Source organism: Schistocerca piceifrons, chromosome 8 (genome assembly GCF_021461385.2).
Source record: "Schistocerca piceifrons isolate TAMUIC-IGC-003096 chromosome 8, iqSchPice1.1, whole genome shotgun sequence".
Taxonomy (NCBI): Eukaryota; Metazoa; Arthropoda; class Insecta; order Orthoptera; family Acrididae; genus Schistocerca; species Schistocerca piceifrons.
The window spans coordinates 217,354,477-217,381,272 of record NC_060145.1 but is presented as its reverse complement, the minus strand read 5'-3'; the positions used below and the strand labels follow the sequence as shown (position 1 = coordinate 217,381,272).

The following is a 26,796-nucleotide window of genomic DNA, read 5'->3' as shown; positions in this document are numbered from 1 at the left end:
TTCTTACGGCTAACATACTTCACATACGACCACAATCTCTTTGGATGTTCTGCCAGGTTTCGAGACAAAGTTTCGTTGTGAAAACTGTTGTAGGCATCTCGCATTGAAGTCCGCGCTAAATTTCGAGCTTCTGTAAAAGATCGCCGATCTTGGGGATTTTGCGTGTGTTTAAATGTGGCATGTTTGTTTTGGTGTTTCTGCAACAGTGTTCTAACCCGTTTTGTGTGCCAAGGAGGATCAATTCCGTCGTTTGTTAATTTATTTGGTATAAATCTCCCAATTTCTGCCAATCTATTTCTTTGAATTTAAGCCACATCTGGTCTACACTTATATTATTAATTTGGAATGAGTGGAGATTGTCTCTCAGGAAGGCGTCAAGTGAATTTTTATCTGCTTTTTTGAATAGGTATATTTTCGCTTACTTTTCGAGGATTTGGGGATTAGAACATTCAATCTCGCTACGACAACCCTGTGTTCACTACTCCCTGAATCGGTTTTGATGATCGTTATTAACTCAGGATAATTTGTTGCTAAGAGGTCAAGTGTGTTTTCACAACCGTTTACTACTCACGTGGGCTCATGAACTAACTGCTCGAAATAATTTTCAGAGAATGTGTTTAGCACAATTTCGGGTGATATTTTACGCGTACCTCCGGAATTAAACATGTATTTTCGCCAACATATCGAGGGTAAATTAAAGTCACCACCAACTATTATCGTATGAGTCAGTCCTTTGAACCTTCCAGCAATTGTAACATCTGAATTGGGAGGTCGCTGAAAGGATCCAATTATTATTTTATTCCGGTGGCGAACAATAACCTCTGCCCATACTGGCTCACAGGAAGTATCTACTTCAATTTCGCGACAAGTTAAACTACTTCTAACTGCAACAAACACGTCACCGCCAACCGTGTTTAGCCTATCCTTCTACATCTACATCTACATCCATACTCCGCAAGCCACCTGACGGTGTGTGGAGGAGGATAGCCTGAGTACCTCTATCGGTTCTCCCTTCTATTCCAGTCTCGTATTGTTCGTGGAAAGAAGGATTGTCAGTATGCTTCTGTGTGGGCTCTAATCTCTCTGATTTTATCCTCATGGTCTCTTCCCGCGATATACGTAGGAGGGAGCAATATACTGCTTGACTCTTCGGTGAAGGTATGTTCTCGAAACTTTAACAAAAGCCCGTACCGAGCTACTGAGCGTCTCTCCTGCAGAGTCTTCCACTGGAGTTTATCTGTCATCTACGTAACGCTTTCGCGATTACTAAATGATCCTGTAACGAAGCGCGCTGCTCTCCGTTGGATCTTCTCCATCTCTTCTATCAACCCTATCTGGTACGGATCCTACACTGCTGCGCAGTATTCAAGCAGTGGGCGAACAAGCGTACTGTAACCTACTTCCTTTGTTTTCGGATTGCATTTCCTTAGGATTCTTCCAATGAATCTCAGTCTGGCATCTGCTTTACCGACGATCAACTTTATATGATCATTCCAATTTAAATCACTCCTAACGCGTACTCCCAGATAACTTAAGGAATTAACTGCTTCCAGTTGCTGACGTGCTATTTTGTAGCTAAATGATAAGGGATCTATCTTTCTATGTATTCGCAGCACATTACACTTGTCTACATTGAGATTGAATTGCCAATCCCTGCACCATGCGTCAATTCGCTGCAGATCCTCCTGCATTTCAGTACAATTTTCCATTGTTACAACCTCTCGATACACCACAGCATCATCTGGAAAAAGCCTCAGTGAACTTCCGATGTCATCCACAAGGTCATTTATGTATATTGTGAATAGCAACGGTCCTATGACACTCCCCTGCGGCACACCTGAAATCACTCTTACTTCGGATGACTTCTCTCCATTGAGAATGACATGCTGCGTTCTGTTATCTAGGAACTCTTCAATCCAATCACACAATTGGCCTGACAGTCCATATGCTCTTACTTTATTCATTAAACGACTGTGGGGAACTGTATCGAACGCCTTGCGGAAGTCAAGAAACACGGCATCTACCTCTGAACCCGTGTCTATGGCTCTCTGAGTCTCGTGGACGAATAGCGCGAGCTGGGTTTCACACGACTGTCTTTTTCGAAACCCATGCCGATTCCTACAGAGTAAATTTCTAGTCTCCAGAAAAGTCATTGCATTCGAACATAATACGTGTTCAAAATTCCACAACTGATCGACGTTAAAGATATAGGTTTGTAGTTCTGCACATCTGTTCGACGTCCCTTCTTGAAAACGGGGATGACCTGTGCCCTTTTCCAATCCTTTGGTACGCTACGCTCTTCTAGAGACCTACGGTACACCGCTGCAAGAATGGGGGCAAGTTCCTTTCGGAACAACGTTAGGTTTTTCGCAAAAATTTCGGCTGAGCTTATCTCGGGCTTTAGCCAGCTATCAGTGCCTATAGCGATATAAGCATCAGTGCTTTCTATTAGAGCTTGGAGCTCTGTTACTTTCCCAACACAGCTATGACAATTGACAACTGTTATTCCGATGTTTCCTGTATCTAAGTTCTTCCTGCGTTCAGCTTGCACCCTTTGTGACTGAAGCCCTTCTTGTGTTTTCTCGAGACCCTCTAACCTAAAAAACCACCCAGTCCACGCCACACAGCCCCTGCTACTCGTGTAGCCGCCTCCTGCGTATAGTGGACTCCTGACCTATTCAGGGGAACCCGAAACCCAACAACCTTTTGGCGCAAGTCGAGGAATCTGCAGCCTACACGGTCGCAGAACCGTCTGAGCCTCTGATTCAGACCCTCCACTCGGCTCTGTACCAGAGGTCCTCAATCGGTCCTGTTGACTATGCTGCAAATGGTCAGCTCTGCTTTCATCTTGCAAGTAAGCCTTTACCACTTCTGTTAGCCGCTCGAAACCAGAGAGAATCTGTTCTGATCCAAAGTGACACACATCATTGGTACCGATGTGAGCAACCACCTGCAGTTGGCTCTTCATGGCATCCGGGAGGATCTTTCCACATCTGGAATGATTCCACCCGGTATGCACACGGAGTGCACATTGGTTTTCTTACCCTTCTTGTCAGCCAAGTCCCTAAGGGGCCCAATACCGCGCCTAACGTTGGAGCTTCCAACTACCAACAATCCCACCCTCTGCGACAGTGTCAGCAACAGACGGCACCTGGAACTTGTTTGTCAGCCAAACTGGAAAGGCCTTACGTGCGGCCGCCTGGGAAGTCTTTCGCCGTCTGCTTCGCTCCGGGGCGACCTTTCACTCGACCACAGATGAGGGGTCAGCCTCAGTGCGAGCAGTAACTGGGTTGGCCATCGGTGAGGACCGATCGGAGGACTCTGACGTGCTGGACGTCCGTTGGATCTCCACGGCTGGCCCACAACAGTGGTGCCCATCCAGTGCAGCCTCAGGCTGTGTAACCGAAGCCATCACAGCCTGAAGCTGAGAGCGAAGTGTCACCAACTCAGCTAGCATCCGCACACAACAATCGCAGTCCCCGTCCATACTAAAGACCGTGGAAAACTAAACTATGCAGATAAATGGACTATTGGCACGTGCTGCGCAACTCTACTGTAGACCCTGACGAAAACTCACGAACTGTGTCTAGTAATACGCAGATATTCAAAAACCTAACTACCGAAGCACTCAGGTGAAACTAAATAATTTGCCCCTGATTAGGTTCAAAAATGGTTCAAATGGCTCTGAGCACTATCGGACTTAACATCTATGGTCATCAGTCCCCTAGAACTTAGAACTACTTAAACCTAACTAACCTAAGGACAACACACAATACCCAGTCATCACGAGGCAGAGAAAATCCCTGACCCCGCCGGGAATCGAACCCGGGAACCCGGGCGTGGGAAGCGAGAACGCTACCGCACAACCACGAGCTGCGGACCCCTGATTAGGAACTTGTAATATTTCACAAAATCGGTTTACTTTCGGACGCAAACGAAAACGCGAGAACTGTGGCTTTTAGACATTACATTTACACGCAGAAATTAAAGAAACTGAACTATTAAACACACAGATGTTGTTTATTTGCAGTCAACATCACTTCGAAGTTCAAGGCTTTGCACAGCCTTTGTTCTTCTTTGTTAAATTATAAAATTTGTAAATCTACACTCCTGGAAATGGAAAAAAGAACACATTGACACCGGTGTGTCAGACCCACCATACTTGCTCCGGACACTGCGAGAGGGCTGTACAAGCAATGATCACACGCACGGCACAGCGGACACACCAGGAACCGCGGTGTTGGCCGTCGAATGGCGCTAGCTGCGCAGCATTTGTGCACCGCCGCCGTCAGTGTCAGCCAGTTTGCCGTGGCATACGGAGCTCCATCGCAGTCTTTAACACTGGTAGCATGCCGCGACAGCGTGGACGTGAACCGTATGTGCAGTTGACGGACTTTGAGCGAGGGCGTATAGTGGGCATGCGGGAGGCCGGGTGGACGTACCGCCGAATTGCTCAACACGTGGGGCGTGAGGTCTCCACAGTACATCGATGTTGTCGCCAGTGGTCGGCGGAAGGTGCACGTGCCCGTCGACCTGGGACCGGACGGCAGCGACGCACGGATGCACGCTAAGACCGTAGGATCCTACGCAGTGCCGTAGGGGACCGCACCGCCACTTCCCACCACTTCCCAGCAAATTAGGGACACTGTTGCTCCTGGGGTATCGGCGAGGACCATTCGCAACCGTCTCCATGAAGCTGGGCTACGGTCCCGCACACCGTTAGGCCGTCTTCTGCTCACGCCCCAACATCGTGCAACCCCCCTACAGTGGTGTCGCGACAGGCGTGAATGGAGGGACGAATGGAGACGTGTCGTCTTCAGCGATGAGAGTCGCTTCTGCCTTGGTGCCAATGATGGTCGTATGCATGTTTGGCGCCGTGCAGGTGAGCGCCACAATCAGGACTGCATACGACCGAGGCACACAGGGCCAACACCCGGCATCATCGTGTGGGGAGCGATCTCCTACACTAGCCGTACACCACTGGTGATCGTCGAGGGGACACTGAATAGTGCACGGTACATCCAAACCGTCATCGAACCCATCGTTCTACCATTCCTAGACCGGCAAGGGAACTTGCTGTTCCAACAGGACAATGCACGTCCGCATGTATCCCGTGCCACCCAACGTGCTCTAGAAGGTGTAAGTCAACTACCCTGGCCAGCAAGATCTCCGGATCTGTCCCCCATTGAGCATGTTTGGGACTGGATGAAGCGTCGTCTCACGCGGTCTGCACGTCCAGCACGAACGCTGGTCCAACTGAGGCGCCAGGTGGAAATGGCATGGCAAGCCGTTCCACAGGACTACATCCAGCATCTCTACGATCGTCTCCATGGGAGAATAGCAGCCTGCATTGCTGCGAAAGGTGGATATACACTGTACTAGTGCCGACATTGTGCATGCTCTGTTGCCTGTGTCTATGTGCCTGTGGTTCTGTCAGTGTGATCATGTGATGTATCTGACCCCAGGAATGTGTCAATAAAGTTTCCCCTTCCTGGGACAATGAATTCACGGTGTTCTTATTTCAATTTCCAGGAGTGTATTTTGTCAGCAGATGTGATTCCCTGTGATTCTTGGTTGTGTGATGATATACATTTTATAACCATTAAATCATAACATGGTTTTGTAACATTTTATTACGTCTGGTAATTAGATTTTGTTCACTGGGCCTACGAGACGGCTGCATCGCATTAACGAACTACTGATCTGGTACTGGGTACTTATAATACCATGATACTCTATAGTGCAAAACAGTTTTCAGTTAAGCTCAATGGACAACATATTACCCATCTCCTATATAAAGTATACGGGTACCAGGTGGTCCTGTGATCCCTACTTCCGACGTAAGAAGTAGTGGTGAATTGGTGTAAGGAATAAGAGCAATAATATGAAATGATGTGAAGACGTGACTAAGTTTAACAGTTGTATGTTTGTCTACTGGCTTAGTGATCATTACATTAATTTGTAGTAAAGAACCCAGCAATTCCTCCCAGTAGCTGAATGTTATGTTGATGCATATTTTCGTAGCGTTTATCCATACGTTTAATAAACACAGCAGATACGCATAACAGTGACTTTAGTCATCAACAAAATATTCTCCTTCACTGTTTACAACAGTCTGCCAAAGTTGGGGTATTTTTTCCAGTCTCCATTTCATGACCGTAGGAATCAGGTGTTTTGAGGCAAAGAACTCGTCGAACTACGTTCGGAGCGCATTTTCATCCTGAAAGGAAGTTACTTGAAGATTGTTCGATAGAGAGCGGAAAAGGTGAAAATCTGAGAGCGCGAGATTTAGTGAATAAGGTGGGTGCTGGATGATTCCCCGATCCAGTTGCCTTATAGTATTTTTTGTCAGACTAGCAGAATGCAGCCGGTCGTTATCGTGGAGTAGCATCACTTCACGCAATCTTTCTGGTCGTTGGTCTTGCAAGGTGTCTCAGTTGTTGACAATACGTGTCAGCAGTTGTGGTTACACCTCGGGGAAGCAATTCGTAGTTCACCGCACCGTCGCTGTCCCACCAGATGCATAACATTATCTTTTGTGGATGCCCGTAGGTCTTTATAATTTACTGCTTTCTTTGGGCTCAGCCTTTCCTTTCTTTTCCTTTTGTTAGCATAAAGATACTATTTATCGTCACCAGTAATGATACGGGATACGAATGGTTGGTGTTCTTCACGATCCAGTTAATGACGAGCAAGCAGAGATACACGTGAGCCCACACCCTGATTTTGGCTTAGAGCATGCGGTACCCATACACCGATTTTTTAACATTGTCCATTGCTTGAAAATTTCGTACGACGGTTGAAATGATCAAAGTTCATCACATTAGTCAGTTCTCGACTGCACTGACGTGGATCATTTGGGATTAATGCGTTTAAAACGAAATTCTTCAAATCCCGAAAGTCTTCCTAAACATGGAGAGTCAATAATGGCAAAACGATCTTTCTTAAAACGAGAAAACGATTTTCTTAGTGTGTTCTGTCCAATGGCGTTGTCTCCATACACGGCGCAGACGCTTACATCTACATCTACATTTGTACTCCGCAAGCCACCCAACGGTGTGTGGCGGAGGGCACTTTACGTGCCACTGTCATTACCTCCCTTTCCTGTTCCAGTCGCGTATGGTTCGCGGGAAGAACGACTGCCGGAAAGCCTCCGTGCGCGCTCGAATCTCTCTAATTTTACATTCGTGATCTCCTCTGGAGGTATAAGTAGGGGGAAGCAATATATTCGATACCTCGCCCAGAAACGCACCCTCTCGAAACCTGGACAGCAAGCTACACCGCGATGCAGAGCGCCCTTCTTGCAGAGTCTGCCACTTGAGTTTGCTAAACATCTCCGTAACGCTATCACGCTTACCAAATAACCCTGTGACGAAACGCGCCGCTCTTCTTTGGATCTTCTCTGTATCCTCTGTCAACCCGACCTGGTACGAATCCGACACTGATGAGCAATACTCAAGTATAGGTCGAACGAGTGTTTTGTAAGCCACCTCCTTTGTTGATGGATTGCATTTTCTAAGGTCTCTCCCAATGAATCTCAACCTGGCACCCGCCTTACCAACAATTGCTTTTATATGATCATTCCACTTCAAATCGTTCCGTACGCATACTTCCAGATATTTTACTGAAGTAACTGCTACCATTGTTTGTTCCGCTGTCATATAATCATACAATAAAGGATCCTTCTATCTATGTATTCGCAATACATTACATTTGTCTATATTAAGGGTCAGTTGCTAGTCCCTGCACCAAGTGCCTATCCGCTGCAGATCTTCCTGCATTTCGCTATAATTTTCTAATGCTGCAACTTCTCTGTATACTACAGCATCATCCGCGAAAAGCCGCATGGAACTTCCGACACTACCTACTAGGTCATTTATACACACTGTGAAAGCAATGGTCCCATAACACTCCACTGTGGCACGCCAGAGGTTACTTTAACGCCTGCAGGCGTCTGGCTGCCTCCGCTGCTGTCACCCCTCTGTTGAACGCAAAGAGAATAATACTTCGGAAATGTTCCGATTTCTCCACTTGGCACTCCACTTTCTAGAGACCACAGCTGCTCTCTTTATCTCCAATGAGAATGTGTAAACTCAACTAGCAACAGTGAACTACAAACAAAAAAAAAGACCGAAATACCAGCATGCAAAACAACCATATACGAGTAAGAATTGGATACACATAAAAAATCCCCCCCCCCCCCCCATCTGTCTCTCTCTTTCTTCGTCCATCTCCTCCCCTCGAGGAGTTTAATGTGCATGATGGGCTTTACATATGTGGAAGCAGGTGGGTAGTTCTTCATGTGCAAACTCAAGAGTGTGTTCACAAAAATTCACTTCCCTTCATAACTAACCACTGCCACTCACTCGCGATGGTTTTGCTGATCTGTGTTGCGATGTATCCCACTTTCCAGTAATGCATTATTCAGACAAGTAAGCAGAATCGTACCCCTGCTACGATAGCTGTCTTCTCTGATCGGAGAACCGTACAGGAAAGTACTACACGATCATGAGAATTCGTCTGTTGCTCAGAAGCAGGTCAGGTAACTTCCGTAGCCACGTAAGCACCGCAAGTGTCTCTAACGTCTCTAAAAATATTCTGAGACTGTTCGAGAGCGATGGGATGGTACTTGTCTTGCTGTGACTAGAGACCACGTGCCGAGATAGAAGGCGAACAGTGTGGTAGCAGATATCTCTTGGTCTCCTAACGATAACATGGTGTGGCAGTGGTGGTTTCTCGTGGGCGGGAAATGCAATCTATCTTTTTCCAACTGATGATCTTTCAAAATCTTCGAGTGACGGCTGGCCGCTGTGGTCGAGCCGCTCTAGGCGCTTGAGTCCGGAACCACGCGGCTGCTACAGTCGCAGGTTTGACTCCTGGATATGTGTGATGTCCGTAAGTTAGTTATGTTTAAGTAGTTCTAAGTCCAGGGGACTGATAACCTCAGATGTTAAGTCCCATAGTGCTTAGAGCCATTTCAACCATCTTCGAGTGACGAAGTGTAGCGGTGAGTGTAGCAGAATTTATGCCAGCCTGTAAATTTTTAGGAATGTTTTGGAACTGGAAATTATAGATGCTGTGTTCTACAAATGCGATCTTCGAAGGCGTACAAGATAAAAGTTGGCGTGCATACGTCTGTGATTTAGCAGTGAATAAAGAAGGAAGTAGGTAAAATGCCGAAACGTCAGAGGGTATTAACACAATCTCAAGCTGATCATAGATATACTGACATTCGCGGAAACGCTTCGCAATTGCTAAATATATATGGGAATTGTATATACGTCTTAATTTCCTTCTCTCCACTCTGTCTGTCCATCATCTCCCTCTCCCCCCCCCCCCCCCCCCCCCCCACCATGGTCTTTATGTCCATCCCGTCGCCCTCTGCTTCCTCTGCTCGTTTATTGTTATGGCGAACGAAACCTTGATTGGGAACTAAATTTGCTTAAAAGAAATGGGTAAAGTGATTGGGGTCATTGGTATACAGGGTATGAGAGAGATCAGTCCAGCTATTGGCTCTGTGAGGACAGTACTTCGATACCAGGCTTTCGAATAGTTTTAATCTGCGAATGAGTAGGATTACAAAACAACGTTAAAGAATACCTTGTCTTTATATAGTACTGGAGATAACTTGACAACCTACCTCTTTTTAAATAACACAACATTTAAATGTCACAAATCGGTTAACGCTTTCATCAGTTTTGGTGATTCAGAGTGCACTAATCATACATACTTGTGACAATTCTCATGGGTAAGGGTCGTCTCCACTCACGAAGGGCGATAACAACATTGAGTAAAACGAACAGTGGGGACACGTAGCTTACATTCTAACGTACAAAACGTATAGATGTGTTAAATTTACAAGGTGTACAACTTTGCTTCCGCCGTTTTTTCCCCAACATTTCAGGCTTTAATGAAACAAATTGGTTACACATGTAGCATTCAAAGTATTTTCCATCGCTAGCTTCTACTTTCTCCCATCTTTCGGGCAGTGTACGAATCCCGCATCGAAAAAAATGTTCATTTCTTGAAGCGATCCACAAATTGATCCATTTTGTGATTTCTTCATGAGATCGGAAGTGTTGGTCAGCCAGGCCATGAGCCATTGATCTCAACAGGTGATAGTCAGAGGGAGCAATCTCTGGAGAATACGGCATGGGGGGTAGGACTTCCCATTTTAACGTTTCCAAGTACGATTTGACCTCTTTTGCAACGTGGGGTCGAGCGTTGTCGTGCTGAAAAATCACTTTTCGTGCCACTCGTGTGTCTTTTAATGCTCTTCTCAAACTCATTAACTGCGTTCGATAACGAGCACCTGTGATTGTTTCACGTGGTTTTAACACCTCATAGTACACGACGCCGAGCTGGTCCCACCAAATGCAGAGCATGATCTCGGAGCCGTGAATATTCGGTTTGGCCGTTGACGTGGAAGCATGGTCGGGATATCCCCATCATTTTTTTGCCTTTAGGGTTATCATAATGAACCGATTTTTTGTCCCCGGTCACAATGCGATGCAGAAATCCCTTCCGGTTTTACCTCTGAAGCAACTGTTCACAAACACCGTTCAACGTCTCTTGGTTTCAGCTCACACGGGACCCAAGTTCCTTCTTTCGGAATCATGCCCATTGTCTTGAGGCGTTTTGAAATGGATTGCTGTGTCACTCCCAGTAATCATGCCAATTCTTCTTGAGTCTGACGCGAGTCTTCACTCAGCAATATCTCCAGTTCTGCATCTTCGAAAACATTGTCTCTTCCACCACTACGCAGGTGTACGACGTTAAAATCACCGTTCTTGAAGCGTTGAAACCACTCACGACACGTTCTTTCACCAATAGCGTCCTTACCATACGTACTTGAGAGCATTCGATGAGACTCAGCCGTTGTTTTCACATACTTGAATAAAACAGCAACACCTCCCGCAAATGACGCGAATTAGGCTCGAAAATGACCTTTTCAATCAAGAACAACTTTATGAGGCAGACACAAATCGACTAATATTTGAATGAGGTTATGATGACCGAGGTCCAAGCTAAGTGCCTGACGTCTGCGATCTGTTTCTTTTAATCGCTACTTACCGTTGTCGCCACCTATCGGGAAACGGCGGAGCAAAGTTGTACACCTTCTATATGTCTATAGTTTGCTAAAAAAGGCCGTACAAACAAGATAACTTTTATAACTCAAACGTATCAGTGATACTTGCTGCAGAGTGAGGTTTTAAGGCTTCAAAAATGATGGGAGCTTCGAAAAGGAATTAGCAGGTAAGTTGTAAAAATGTGTGTACATTGTTCACTGCCTACCGTTTTCTAAAGCTGCCGTTAAATTGATGAACGCCTTGGTAGCAAAGCGATTCACAACGATGCATCAAGAACCTTAGCCCGGCAGATTAGAGTCTGAATTAAAAGCACTTAACAGTGACGCGGAAGAGTTACGACCTGGGAGCAGGTATTCCGGAGACATCTTTCGTTCACTAAGGCTGTGTTCCTCGTTTTTTGCCTTCTTCCTTTTCTTTTTTCCTTAGAAGACTATGAGAATTGCCGGGCGTGTCCCGGCTTTAAATGGTACAGTAAAATTTATGGGCGTGCTATTGCCAACTTCAGTACGTGCAAGGCCGGTCGTGGAGTGGACCGCTCTTTCAGAAACAGGCGCTCTGGGCGCCGGTGTTGAAAAGTGGTCGCAATAGTGGCGAAGCACCACTGTCTCGAGAAAACTCTTCCCCAATAACATGCCGTCTTCGGTCCTGTTGGAAATAAATCGTATGCAAGTTGTAGGAAAATATTTTATTTAAAGCAACCTTTCTGACTAAACTTGCCGTTTTGGTATTAGAGATACGATTACGTCTCAGAAATCAACTTCATCTTTGTACATGTTATCTCTATGAAATAGAATTTCGATATTTTTTTGTAAAAAAAAAATAGAATTATCATTCCTTTTTCTTCTTCTTTGAGCCTCGCTGCTATAAATAAACATAAATGTCGTGTGACTAGGGCCTCCCGACGCGTAGACCTTTCGCCGGGTGCAAGTCTTTCGATTTGACGCCACTGCGGCGACTTGTGCGTCGACTCGCTGCTATAAGGTTGTACCATTTTTGTAACTTGTAATTTATACTAAATGATAATGGTGTTTAAGTTGTCCTATCTTGATTTGGTACACATTTCGAAACCACAAATTTTCATGTAAATGAAGTATGTTTTGTGTAACTGTGGCCTGTAAATTATTTGCGAGTAGCCATTTTGGTGACACAACGACCACTCGCCGTGAGCGCGCTACCGTTATCCCGTTCAAACACGTGTAAACTGAACTTACAGTCTATGTTTTTAACGAAGTCCGACTGTGATTATTATTACGTAAACTATTTATCTCTATTGACAGTTATCTATAACACAGTTTCGCTTTACCAAACTCGGTGTTTACCAATGACGTCTTCTGGGCCTGAAGCTATCATCTTCATGAGGAAAAAAGTTAACTTCTGAGAATAGAAATCATTTTATGCGAAGAGGAAAGATAACGACGCGAATACCTTCTTGCTAGTTTTACCACTACAAGTTTCCTTCTCTTATCCGAAATGTGAGGTACCCTTTCTTCGATAATATTACTATTCTCATGAACAAAGGCCGGCCGCTGTGGCCGAGCGGTTCTAGGAGCTTTAGTCCGGAACCACGCGACTGCTATGGTCGCAGGTTCGAATCCTGCCTCGGGCATGGATGTGTGTGATGTCCTTAGGTTAGTTAGGTTAAGTAGTTCTAAGTCTAGGAGACTGAAGACCTCGTTAAGTACCATAGTGCTTAGAGCCATTTGAACCATCATGAACAAATTTAAAATCACCAAGTCCATACTGGGAAAGAGAATGATAAATTGAAAACAATAAATTCTTCTCGTGCTCTATATCTGTGCCGTTCTACGATCACTAAGTTAAATGGTATTTTTTTATGATATAGGCACGTTTATTAAGTACTGAATGCAAGCGCTGTCTACAAGAGGCTTTCAGACGTCTTCGTAGGTGTCACAAGATCTTTTTGGTGTCAGAGCGTCGGCGAGTCGTCAACGAGTTTATTCATATTAATCATACTTCTTAATTCTTGGCTTCAGGGTCATCAAATAAGATTGTATCGTGAAAGAGACCTTCAGATACCGGAAAGTTTCAGAGTGACGGAACGAGATTTTAAATTTTAAGACATTTCCAGTGGCAGATGTGGACTCCGACAGTAATTTATTTGTTATGAACAGTAGATTAAAACTAGTTGCAAAAAGATAGGAAATTAAGGGGATGAAACCTGGATAAATTGAAAGAACCATAGGTTGTTGATAGTTTCAGAGGAAGCATTAGATAACCATTCACTAGAACGGGGGAAAGGAATATAGTAGAAGGCGAATGAGTAGCTGTGAAACACACAATAGTGAAGGCAACAGATGATAAAATTTGTAAAAAGACAGGGCCTGATAAAAATCCTTGGATAACACAGGAGGTACTGAATTTAATAGATGAAACTAGAAAAAATAAGAATACAGCAAATAAACTAGGCGAAAGGGAATACAAACGTCTAAAAATGAGATTGATAGGAAGTGCAAAATGGCTAAGCAGGAATAGCTAAATGTAAGAATTTAGAAGAATATTTCGCTTGGTGAAAGATAGATACCGCTCACAGGAAAATTAAAGAGACTTTTGAAGGAAAGAGAGGCAGCTGTATGAATATTAAGAGCTAATCAAAGAATGGAAAGCTGAAAGGTGGAAGGAGTATACAGTGGGTCTATACAAGGGAGATGAACTTTAAAGCAGTATTACAGAAATGGAAGAGGACATAGAAGAAGATGAGATGAGAGATACGATACTGCGAGAATGACAGAGCACTGAAAGACGTACGTCGAAACAAGGCTGACATTCCGTCAGAAACACTGATAACCTCGCGAGAACGAGCCATGACAGAACTATTCGATCTTGTAGGCAAGATGTATGAGACAGGCGAAATATCCTCACACTTCATGATGAATGTAATAAGAAGGTATTAACAAGTGTGAAAACTACTAGTTTCACAAATCATGGTTTGCAAAATACTGACACAAATTATTTAGAGAAGAATAGAAAAACAGGTAGAAGCCGACCTCGGGCCAGATCAGTTTGGATCCCAGAGAAATGCAGGAATGCACAAGGCAATACTGACTCTGCGGATAATCTTAGAAATAGGTTAAGGAAAGGCGAACCTACGTTTACAGCATTTGTAGACTTGAAGAAACCTTTTGACGAGCCAATACTGACCCTACGACTTATCTTAGAAGATATCTTATGGAAAGGCGAACCTACGTTTACAGCATTTATAAACTTACGGATAGCTTTTGACAATGTTGACTAGAACACTCTCTTTGAAATTCTGAAGGTGACAGGGGTAAAATAAGAGAGCAAAATGCTATTTACAACTTGTGCAGAAAGCAGACGACAGTTACAAGAGTCGAGGGGCATGAAAGGGATGCGGGGGCTGAAAAGGGGGTGCGATAGTGTTGCAGCCTATCCCCGATGTCGTTCAGTCAGTTTCTTGAGCAAGTAGTAATGGAAACGAAAGAAATATTTAGAGTAGGAATTAAAATTCAGGAATAGAAATAAAAATTTTAGGTTTGACAATGACATTGTAATTCTGTCAGAGATAACAAGTACTTGAAAGAACAGTTTAAGGGAATGACTGTGTCTTGAAAGGAGAATATGAGAAGAACATCAACCAAGGCAAAACCAGGATAATGTAATGTAGACGATTTGAATCAGATGACGCTGAAGAAATTAGATTAGGAAACGAGACGTTTGAAGCAGTAGATGAGTCTTGTTATTTGGGAAGCAGAGTAACTGATTATGGCCGAAGCAGAAAGGACATAAGCAGTAGGCTGGCAATGGCAAAAAAATCTTTCTCAAGAAGAGAAATTTGTTAACACTGAATGTAGACGTAAGCATTAAGAACTCTTTTCTGAAGGTATTTGTCTGGAGTGTAGCCATGAATGGAAGTGAAACACGAACGATAAACAGTTTAGACAAGAAGAGAATAGAACCCTTTGAAATGTGGTGCTACAGAAGAATGCTGAAGATAAGATTGGTAGATCACGAAACTAGTGAGGAGGTACTGAGTGGAATTGGAGAGAAAAGAAATCTGTGGCAAAACTTGACTAGAAGAAGGGATTGATAGGACACATTTGAGACACCAAGTATTGCAGGGAAATGCGTGTGTGTGTGTGTGGAGTGGAATGGTGGGAGGGGGGGGGGGAAGCGGGCAGTTAAAATCGTGCTGTAAATACAACGATAACTGATCCTAACGTTCTCGTACTATAGACAGCTGAGTAATTTAAACAATTTGAAAAAATGCAGATAATTTTTTATACAGTGTTATGTAATCATAACAAATATCGGTCATCCAAATTTTTTACTTCTTCTTCGGTTTCTGTTTTACTTGTTTTGAATGATCCATAACAAGGCATCATAGTTTGAAAACCCAATGTAATTACGTTGTACGAAAAGTGCGCTTCAGCTTTTCCCATTATCCCCTCTGTTCCGTATGTCACCTGCATACCACTGCCACCAGCTTCCGTAAGCAATCTTCATTCACTTTCTTGTTTCATTCTACACTCACCATAGCACGCGCAGAATTTGTAATCCCACTGCACCCAGTCAGTACCACCAGCTTAGTAAAATACTGTTGCATTTCCTCGAAGCTCAGAACAAAATCAGAGAAATTTCCTTATCTAACCCTTAGCATCAGCTGCTCTTTATTCAGCGCCTTTCAGTCGCCGCACAAGCGTCGCAAATCTCTGTAGCGTTCCCGAAAAAATCTTGAGACTACTCGAGAGCGGTGGGATGGTACTTCATCTTGCTGAGATTACAAGTCAGCTGTGGAGCTAGATAGCGAACAAACGAATGCCCATGATCGAATAGTAGTTTCCTGTATCGCTGTCCGATCAGAGACGATGGCTAACTTAGCAGGGGTACCATTCTGTTCCCTTGTCTGAATGGTGCATTTGATAAGAAGTGGGATACGTCGCCTTAAATGGCCTTCGATGCAGTCTTACTATAAAATCACCGTTTACCAACGTGTACTACGACCAATTGGTCCGTAGATTAAGAAAGGAGATGAATTAGACTATTTGGGAAACAAAATGACTGAATCTGCATGTAAAATGCAGACTGACAAAAGCTAGAAACGCGTTCCTAAAAAGAGAAAGAAAATATCGAATATAAATTTGCGTATTTGAAAGTGTTTTCTGATGATATTTGTGTGACGTGTAGCCTTGTACGGAAGTGAAATGTGGACGATTAAAAAGTTCAGACATGAAGAGAACCGAAGCGTTTTAAATGTGGCACCACAGGAGAAATCTGAAGATTAGATCGGTAGATGGGATAACGGATGAGAGGTACTGATTCGAACTGCGGAGAAAAGAAATTTATGGCACAAACTGACTAAAACTAGGTATCGATGAATAGGACATATAATGATGAGACAAGGAAGTGTCGACTTAGTAACGAATGGAAATGTGGTGTGGGGTGGTGGTGGGTGTTGAGGTGAAAGGGTGGTGGACTGTAGAGGCAGTCTAAGGGTTAACTAAATAAAACAGACTCAAATGATGAAGACTGCAGTTGTTATCTAGAAATGAAGGGGTTAATACAGGACAGACTAGCTTGGAGAGTTGCAGCAAACTAGTTTTCGGACAAAAGGCCACAACAACAACAGTGCGATTGAATTCTCGTCAACCAGCCTGGAAAACCGACATGAACCTGTTAACCAGAGATTTAAGTTGTTTGACTACCTGGATAGTGGCCGTCTTCACCACAATAAGGCTTCTTGTGAATGGGAACCCAGTAATCATGCCTAAGAGTTTCAGTCTTCCTCGCATCACCTGGCGCAAACTGAATCAAATAAGATGTGGGGCAGGGAGAATTGCTGCTAACTGTCTATAGCTGGGTTTGACGAGACTCATCAAGCTGTAACTGGAGCTAGATGAAGCAGACGGCGCCACATGTCGTTCAGGACAGCTTCTTACGTACTTTCGCCGGTTTCCTGGAAGAACTGCATCAAGCAGCTTCTATAGGAATTGGGTGGTTAGAAAACCTGGACTCTGATCTCTTATATTTGCCTTTATTTATTTAACTTGTTGTTTATTATTTCTCTCTTTTGTTAATGTGCATGTGATTGTCCAATGGCATCAGATGCCAAATAAATAGTCCAGTTGAAGTTTTTCCATGCTTAGAGAGACGAATGGCGATGTTCTTTCGAGGATGATCATCTCTGTGCGGTGAGCGGAGATTCAAATAGTGAAATGGTGGTAAGGAGCCACTTTAATGCCTAGGGTGACGATGTTTCTGGATGATATGGCTACTTACTGGTTTGCTGGTGTCCAGAATTTCACCATCGAGTGATTTTCTGCACTGTGGTCAGTCGATCCATTGCCAGAATCAATGACAGTCAACGTATGTAATCATGAAGTTATTATGGACTGCAGTTAACTCTAGAGATAACAATTTTTCCCGAATTGAGCTACAACGCTACATCCCTGAAAGTGACAATACCAATGGCTTCACGAACTCGGAGATCGAGCATCCCATTTGTGGTAACAGAAGTCGCAAAAGAAGGTGATGTCTCTTGTGGCAGGCATTCATTCTACATAATGTCTAAGGTTGATGATTGTATTACCAGTGCTTTCGATAACTTGTGGTGCCAGCTGCTCTATTCTCATTTTAGTGAGCTGGGTGCTGTAGAACTTCCTGAGAGAATATTAGCGAGGGAGACAAACAATTTTTAAAGTTTTGCGCCACGAATAAGTACAGGCGTGGATTTTGAGAATTCTTGTAAATTTCTCCCAGGTATGGCTGGAAGTTAGTAAATAAGAAACAGATTTGCTCCTCAGATGGCAGGTGCGGACGATGTTGATATTTTGCAAACGATTCTGCGAGGCAGGTTTACGACACTGCTCGCAGGCTAGAAGGCATGGTGCGGCGGGCACTGTATACAAATTTGAAGTAATCAGGGCAGCACAGAGCACCGACGTGCTGTGGAGAACCCGTACGTTGAAAGCTGCCGCTTTAATTATCAGAGAGCACTCGACTTGTCGCCTCCAGAGGAACTACGTCAGAGACATAGGAAAAAGACAGACAAATAAGTGAGCCCGGAGGCTCAAAACACGCAGTCATACATCATTTTGTCCGCGTCTAGAACCGGATAGAAAAACGCCTGTTTAACTAGCAGGTCAACTGCGACGACTTTTTAGTGATGGATACCGGTGGTCAACCGGCCCGGTGAAGTTACCTCCAGCCTCTGCTACACGGACGCATTGCTGTGGCGGGGTGCGTCGCACCTTGAAGCTAAGCCGGCGCGAGGAACGGGAGGGCTGCTGACCTCCATTCTTTGGGTGACGTCATCTGGCTGACTGCAAGCTGCCGCCTGCAGGGCTGGTGCCAGGGCGCGAACTCACGGCGTCCCAGGCACAGAGCTATTCGCAGGCACTGAACGAGCTGCTAAGGCCCACTACAACGATGGCGGTCGGCTGCTTCTTTGCGGCGCTCTACATGGGGTTCACGGGTCACGCTTGAGGGGGCAGTCATCCGTGTTCCGGGCGACGGGCATAGTAAAGCACGCGTGAGCCACTCAGCCGTGGCGTGAATAGGAGCGCTATATCCGCAAGATTGGGCGATCGGGTGCCTCCGCTGCAGATTCCGTCATTGGCAAGCTGCGCGGCGCCGTCGCTGAGTTCCACACAAGCCCCGCTGTGTATCTTCGATGTAATAAAGTCAATGGCCCACTTGCCTGTGTTTCTCTGCACGCTTGGGTGTGAGTCATCCCTCTCTCCCAAAACATACCTCTTGGTCTTTCTGACATGATACAAGCCCTGAGTTCGGGTAATTGTAACAACGTGATCTGGGCAAAAATTGTCAAAATTATTTCGAAAATCTGTCGCTGGTATTGGTGTGTGGTCCATGGTTAACAGATATAGAATTTGGGTCCATTCGAAAGATTTTACAATGTAGCACTACCTTAAGGGGACTTCTAGCCTAGGAGATGTGTTGTTCATCGTAAGCGACGACTCGAGAGGAATTTTAGAAGGCAGTGTAAAGTTCTGCACTCCATGAACTCGAAGAATGGTTTCAAAGTGTGAAATTGTCTCTAAAAAACTAAACTCTGCCCGAACATGCCATGAGGGCCCAACCGTACCGACCGGCCGCCGTGTCGTCCTCAGCCCACAGGCGTCATTGGATGCGGATATGGAGGAGCCTGTGGTCAGCACACCACTCTCCCGGCCGTGTGTCAGTTTACGAGACCGGAGCCGCTACTCCTCGATGAAGTAGCTCCTCAGTTTGCCTCACAAGGGCTGAGTGCACTCCGCTTACCAACAGCGCTCGGCAGACCAGATGGTCACCCATCCAAGAGCTGGCCTAGCCCGACAGCGCTTAACTTCGGTGATCTGACGGGAACCGATGTTAGCACTGCGGTGAGGCCGTTGGCCAAATTATCACTAGCATCTCAAAAAACTACACATATCCTAGTGAAGCGTAACCTAGCAGGCGGTCCCGAAATAAAATTGAATGATATGACGATTGAAAGAAGCGTGGTAACGAGATATCTAGGGATATTCCTGGATGAATGTTCTGCACTGTCCAGTCACATTAATATAACTATCATGGTTTTAGAAATCATAGCTCGTGCGACACTCAGCTTGTCCATTTGTCACATTATGTACTGCGAGCTATAGATGAAGGGCAACAGGCAGATTCCACATTTATGGATTTCCGGAAAGCATACGATACGGTGTCCCGTTCCAGACTCTTAACGAAGGTACAAGCATGTGGAATAGCGTTCCAGATATGAGAGTGGCTCGAAGACTTGTTAAGTAGTAGAACACAGCATGTTGTCCTCGAGTGTTCATCAGATACAAGGGTATCGTCAGAATGCCCCAGGGAAGTGTGATAGGACCGTAGTTATTTACTATATACAGAAATAATTTAGCACACAGAGTGGGCAGGGCTAGGTTGATACTGCGGTGTTCGGGAAGGTGTCGTTTAGTGACTGTAGTAGGATACAACATGACTTAGACAAAATTTCTAGTTTGTGTGGTGAATGGCAACTATATCTAAATTTAGAAAAATGTAAGTTAACCAGGATGAGTAGGAAAAACAAACTTGTAATGTTCTAATGCGGCATTAGTAGTATCCTGCTTGGCATATAACGTCGTTCAAATATATGGACGAAACATGGCAAAGCAATGTGAAATGAAACTACCATGTGAGGATTGTGATAGGGAATATGAATGGTCGACTTTGATTTATTGGGAGAGTTTTGGTAAAATGTTGTTAACAGGTCGGATTAAAGAAACACAGCGAAGAAACTCAGGGGCACACTGCTAGATTTGTGGCCGACAAGTTAGATCAACACGCAAGTGTTACGGAAATGCTACGGGAAGTCAAATGGGAATCCTGGAGAGAAGGAGTAGTTCGTTTTGAGGGACACTGTTGAGAAAATTTAGTATGTAGCATTTGAAGCGGACTGCAGAAACATTCTGCTGCCACCAATATACATTTCGCGGAAGGAGTACGAAAAAGAGATGCGAGAAATTAGGAGGAAATTAGGAGGTACAGATAGGCAGACAGTAGTTTTTCCGTCGCTCTGCTTGCGAGGAACAAGAAAGGAAATGATTAGTTGTGGTACACGATGGCCTACGCCAAGCATCGTACGGTGCCTTTCGGAGTAGACCTCGCTGTCGACGCGACGTTACACCCCAGTCTTCCTTCCTTCTTATTGTCTGAATCGTTTATCACCCAAGTTTTACTTCCGTAGAAGAACACACTTCACACAAATACCTTCCTATAAGAATTCCTAATATTTAAATTTATATTCGGTATTAACAGATCTCATCTTTTAAGAGAAACTTCTTTTTTTTTGCTATTGCCAGTCAACGTACTACGTCCTCTTTACTACGGCCATCGGCATTTAGTTAGCTGCTCAATTAATAAAACTCAAGGAATATTTTCAGTGTCTCATTCCTAATCTAATTCCCTTAGATTTATTTGATTGGATTCGACTACATTCCGTTGTCTTGGGTTTACTTTTGCTGATGTTCGTCTTATAAACTGTTTTCAAGACGCTGTCCAAGTTCTTTCCCAACTGCGACAGAATTACAATATTATCGGCAACCCTCAAAATTTTGTTCCTTCTCCATAAACTTTAATTCCCTTTCCAAATTTCTTGTTAGCTTCCTTTACAGTTTTCTTAGCATATAGACTGAATAATATTAGTGTAGGCTACAAGCCTGTCCCACTCTCCTCTCAACCACGGCTTCCCTTTCATGTCGTTCGATTCTTAAAACTGCAGCCTGGTTTCTGTACGAACAATGTACAGCTTTTTGCTCCCTCTCTTTTACCCCTTCTGCCTTCAGAATTTCAAAGAGTACATCCCAGTCAACACTGTCGAAAGATTTCTGTACATATACAAATGCTATAAATGTAGATTTGCCTCCGACTGTCTTCTAAGATTAGTCTTAGGGTAAGTATTGTCTGTGTGTTCCTACTTTCCTCCAGATCCAGACTACTTCTACCAGCTTTTCCATTCTTTTATAAATAATCCGAGTCAATATTTTTCACTTATGCTTTATTAAACTGAAAGTTTGGCAGTATTCGCAGTTGTCAGCAACTGGCTTCTTCGGAACTGGAACTCTTACATTCTTCTTGAAGTACAAAGGTATTTCACCTGTCTCATATATTAGGTGGAATATTTTTGTCTCCGCCTGCTCTCCCAGTTATTTCAATAATTCTGAAGGAATGTTCGTTTGTGCCTTGTTTCGACTTAGGCCCATTAAATTCTTATCACAGTACCTATCTCCAATATCATATTCATTTACTTCCTGTTCCTATATAATTGTTTTCAAACTCGTTTTGTCGTGACAGTCTTTCTATAGATTCCTTCATTCCTCCAGCTTATCCATCTTTTCTGAATTCGGGCGCGCCATGTGAACTCTTGATGTTCATACAGCTACATCTGTTGCCTCTAATTGTCGCTTTAATTTTCCTGTTGCCAGCGTCTATCTACCGCATGGTCATGCATGCTTTGAATTTCTTCTCTAAACATTCCCGCTTTACCATTTTGAAATTTCTCTTTTCTTAGACGTCTGCAATCATTTTTGCCTATTTCACTTGTTGTAGTTTTACATTTCCTTCTCTTGTCAGTTAAATTCTGTGCCTTTTTGTTTTATGCAATGATTTCTACTGGGCTACCCACAGGTAATTAATTCTTGGAACATCATTAATAGTAAATGCATCAGGAGTTGTCAACAGATTTTCTGTAAACACATCAAGATTCACCAGTAGATTTTCTGAAGCATATCCCTAGGAATAAGGTCTTCATATTTTATTGCAAACCGATGAGCACTTCAGTACTAGCAATTATATTTATAGCTACATCCACCGTCTCACCACTTTGCTAATACTGACATAAAAACGTTTTATGTCCGTGTAATTACAGTCGTTTGCCTGCCTCTAGGACTCTTAAATATAGTATACGAACGCCAGAGAATTAAAAATTCATATTCTGGCCGTTCAATAACGCCTAACTCTCTCTCTGTCTTTCTCTCCCCTTGTCACACACACACACACACACACACACACACACACACACACACACACACACACATGCATTTGAAAGAGCGCCACAATCTGCGAGACCGCTTACTTATACGACTTATGAAAACGTGCGCCGTATCTTTGAAAGAGGTGATACAGGCAAAAGCTATTGGATTATTCCGATTACCTACTTATTTAATACAGCTGATATGTGAGACAGTGGTTTTTGTACTTGAAAGCAGGCTAACGATAAAATCCACAGTTTATCGCAGTCATTATGCCAAGAACGTAAAGGGTAGTTCCGTATTACGAGTTAGCTAGCGTACATTCGCTAGAAGTAACGACCCTGATCCTGCAAGCTTAGATGTCAAACATGCTCTCAAGCGACTATCGCTACCAGAGAGATGATACTGACGTAATTATTTGTCCGTCATTGTGGAAAAGAATTCCGCGCTCTTGTGACAGAACAAAAACTCTGCAAATCCTCAACCAACAAAACCCCTGTTCTAGTGTATGTAGCATTCATACACCCAAAGAAGCGTGTAAAAAGTACGAGGATGTTTAACGCTGAAACACATTAGAATACGCAGACGTCGGTGACGTACAGAATAGTTACTAGTGCAAAGCAAGTAATCAAGAATCACTCGAACGCTAGTACGACAAAATACTGAACGTGGCAGCTGTGTTTAAAGTATAACTGCAACGGGTCGGAGGGACGAGTAATAAATGGTGAATTGATGTCCCGATCTCGTCAATTTCTGTCTGATCTTGTTTAGCGTGATTTCCTGAATTTTCGTCGCATTAGTTTGGTTCAAAACTTTAGTGCTGTTTTTAACGCTCACGCCAATGAACCGGTATCGCGACGTCCACATGAGTAACATTTTCAGGGACCTGTAGCACTAACCAACAACAAACGTAGAGTTCGTGTCACAGACAACTGCGGTTCTGGGAACAAGTTGCTGCAGAAGACATTCTAACATGTCTCCAAGTAACGGAAAGAAGTATAGATGATATTTTTTTGGGATTCGTTCAAGTACAGGAAGACTTCGACAATGTAAAGTAGAAAGATATGTACGAAATCTTGAAACGAACTGGGATAAAGTATGAATCTTTTAGTGTTTTTATCTTTGCACTGACCAACTAGGGTCACGTAACAACTCCATTCCCTATTCTTTGTTTCATTGTTGTTACCTATTTTTGCAGTAGTATTTCATCTTTTCCCGCCGTTATCTTTTTCTTTTTTCTGTTCATGTTGTTCCCAATTTGTTGTTTATTCTGTCTAGAAGATCTTCTAAATTTAGTATTTTATACTTCGAAGGTTTCTTTAAGTTATTTCCAGTTCCTTGATTTGTTTCTTCCTCTTTGTCTTCTTATTTCTATAATCCCTGCTATTGTCGATTTATTTCTCCAGAAATTACGAATATTTCCTTCATTAGCCTGTTGTCGTTCATTCAGTAGAGGTGTCCACAGAAGATAAATCTTCGCTTTGCCATTATTACTTCTGATTATTTCTCTCCTCGTTACCTCTCATTTTGTAACCATCTGTAGTTTGAAGTACATCTGTTCTGTCGAGCTTATATTTCATCGTTAAGTATTCACATGCATATAAAAATTCTGGTCTTGTCACTGTGGTGTAGTGTCTTAGTTTTGTTTTTGTAGATATGTTTTTTGTTGTTGTTGTAAATACACTGACGGCAAAAAGATCGCAGCAGCAAGAAGGAGTTGTGGGACATAAACTAAAGTTGGTAGGCGTGTTTCTACATCTGAAAGATGATGTCTATGCAGATTTCACACCAGTCGCGTAACAGTAGCACTATGAGGACGCAAATCAGATTTGCTTTAAATAAGCGCTGTAATGGTCGTGAGTGTTAGTTACCTCTAATATTGACGTGGCGAGTTGATGTCAGTCAAGAATGCCTTAAATGCACAACACCTCACCGTGTTTGAACGAGATTGTGTAATTGGGCTGCGACAAACTCGATATTCCTTCTGCGATATTGCAGAAACATTTGGCAGGAACGTAGCCACTGAACATGGCTGCTGTCAGCGGTGTCCACGAGAATGTACGGTCGCAAGAAGACCGGGCTCCGGAATGTGTGTGTCTCTGGCGGTTCGCACTGCAACTGCAGCAAGAATTTGAGCCGCAGTTTTTTGGCACCACAATGACACCACGGTTACAAATCGGTTATTTCAGGCACAATTCCGAGGCAGATGCCCTGTAGCGTGCATTCCTCCGACCCCAAACCACCGTCATTTGGGACTTCAGTGATGCCAAGCGAGAGGCAGGGTAGAGATCTATGTGCTATCTGATGAAAGTTGATTCTGCCTCTGTGCCAGTGATGGCTGTGTGTTGGTTAGAAGGATGCCAGTTGAGCGCCTGCAAGCGACCTGTCTGTATGCTAGACACATTGGATCCACACCTGGAGTTATGGTCAGGGGTGCGATTTCGTATGAAAGCAGGAGCGTTCTCGTGGTTTTCTCACGCACCCTGGCTCAAAATTTTTACGTCACTCTGGTGATTCAACCTGTTGTGCTGCCATTCATGAACAGCATTCCAGCGGGTTTCGGCAGACAACACTATATCCCAGGGCTCTCAAATGCCTCAAAGGACATCCTGGAGAAGTATCAAGTATTGTTCGCGGAAGACCCATTCAGCGACGAAACCATCACCTGCGGCACAGCTTTAATGTCAGCCCTCAGCGAAGAACGCGAGAAGAAGTGGATAGCAACCCTAGAAAGAATGGATATGTCCCACAGTAGCAAAATAGCCTGGAACCTGATTAAGAAACTGGATGGTGACCTAAGGCTAAGCAAGGCCCCGGCCAACGTAACTCCAAACCAGGTGACCAACCAATTCCTTCTAAACGGCAAGTTCAACTCCAAACGTCAGAAAACTAAAATCATACGCCTACTACCAACGGAAAACACCAACTTCCAGAAACCATTTACCATGACAGAGTTGAACAAGGGCATAAATACCATGAAGAATGGGAAAGCCGCTGGGTTTGATGATATTTGTGTGGAACACATTAAAAACTTCGGCCTTGGCGCCAGGGACTGGATACTTGGACTTTTTAACGTGTGCCGTGAAACCTTTCAAATCCCGAAACTGTGGAGGAAGTCAAAAGTGGTGGCTCTCCTTAAACCCGGGAAGGACCAGAGTCTGCGAAGAGTTATCGACCCATAACCCTTCTCTGCCACCTGTTTGAACTCCGTGAAAGATTGATCCTCAACAGAATAGAGAAGATCGTTGACTCAAAGCTAATTCCACACCAAGCAGGTTTTAGACCTGGAAAGTCCTGTACCAGTCAAATTCTGGCATTGATGGAACATATCGAGGATGGGTTTGAGAATAAACTAATCACCGGTCTGGCACTAGTCGACTTAAGTTCCGCCTATGATACAGTAGATCACCGGACACTACTGTATAAAACCTAAGAGACCCTGAAAGACTACCACCTAGTCAAGATAATCGAATCCCTGCTCCAAAATAGACAGTTCTTCGTAATGCTTGAGGGGAAGAGGAGTCGATGGCGGAATCAGAAAAATGGGCTCGCCCAAGGGAGCATGTTGGCGCCAATCCTATTCAACATATATACAAATGACCAACCAACTCCGGACAAAACCAGAACTTTTGTATATGCAGACGACCTGAAAATAACAGTTCAAGGCAACAGGTTTGAAGACATCGAGGAGAAACTAGACACCGCCCTTTCTATAATGTCAACCTGCTACAAAAAGAGTTCTCTAAAACCCAATCCCTCCAAAACTCAAGTGAGTGCATTCCATCTGAACCCGAGGCAGGCAAAGTACAGGCTCAATGTTACCTGAGATGGGACATTACTAGAACACACAGATACTCCCACCTACCTTGGCGTCGTGCTGGACAGAACATTGACATACAAATATCATTGCGAAAAAACACGCAAAAAAGTAGAAGCACGAAATTCCCTAATAAGAAAGCTGTCCAATAGCACATGGGATGCCAAACCTACCGTGGTCAGAACTTCAGCCCAAGCTTTGTGCTTCTCAACTGCCGAATATGCCTGCCCGGTATGGTGCAGATCCGCCCACGCAAAAAAGGTAGATATTAGCTTGAATGAAACATGCAGGATAGTGACAGGTTGCATGAAACCTACCCCCATAGAAAATCTTCACAGGGCCGCAGGTTTCACAAACCCTGACTCACGTAGGAAAGCCCGTGAACATACCGAGAAGCTAAAACAAA

General features: G+C 44.0%; 1 pseudogene; it reads right to left on the bottom strand.

Moving 5' to 3' along the window:
* Window positions 1-19,343: 19,343 nt before the first annotated feature.
* LOC124712838 lies at window positions 19,344-19,461 on the bottom strand (annotated as a pseudogene).
* Window positions 19,462-26,796: the final 7,335 nt, after the last annotated feature.